This window comes from Arachis ipaensis, chromosome B05 (genome assembly GCF_000816755.2).
Source record: "Arachis ipaensis cultivar K30076 chromosome B05, Araip1.1, whole genome shotgun sequence".
NCBI lineage: Eukaryota > Viridiplantae > Streptophyta > Magnoliopsida > Fabales > Fabaceae > Arachis > Arachis ipaensis.
In genome coordinates this window covers 138165585-138166499 of record NC_029789.2, presented here as the reverse complement: position 1 = coordinate 138166499, position 915 = coordinate 138165585, and positions in this window count along the sequence as shown.

Sequence of the window (915 nt, the reverse complement as noted above, 5' to 3'; positions counted from 1 at the left end):
AAAGATCGAACCCTAAATCTTTAGATCATAAAAATTTTAATATCATATCATTAAATTTCTTCCAAAAATTTAGACTCACAAAAAAAACATCTGAATAATTATACCTTTAACGTCTCAAATATCTTTTTGACCCAAACACATCTATCTGGGATCGCAAGATAACAAGATACCAGAATCGAAGTATATTTAATCATATTCGACTAAGATTTATTAAAAAAATTCCTCCAAACTCATTAGAGACATGATATAAATATTGGGTGAAACAACCATCCATTCATGTATGTATATATATTTTTTAAATCATAAAAGTAGATGCAACATATATGTTACTAGAAAGATCAACTAAAATTGGCAGCACTACCGTATATCCGTAAATATCTATCCTGCCCTAAATTTTCAATCCGATTGGAGCGGTTGATAACCTGACCTAAAACGAGTAGAGTTGGCTTGGAGCAAATGAAGTTGCGAGGTGAGATAGATTCGAGTGCAAGATTAATCTTATCCGATTAATGCGCATCTCTATGTGATATTCAATTATTCACGTGGATATATATTATAGTTATTAGAATCGAATCGACAATTAATTTAGTCACACAATCAGATTATTGATTTAATCGTTGAGTCACTAATTATTAGGGCCAGATAAAAAATTACTTTCCGAATAAGATTCTAATAGAAAAAATTTAAATCCGCCAATAAATAGAATAAGTATTTAAAAAAAATTAAACTCGCAAATAAAATTAGAATAGTATTTAAATTTTATCATATCCAAAGGGAGAACTAGCATGCTGTCAATGGTAATGGTCCCTGCCCATTTACCATTTTAAGTCTTACAAAGAGAAAACATGTATTCCCTATTAAAAGAAAGCAAGAAAGAAAGAAAATGCACTAGAATACAAGAATCATCATCAAGTA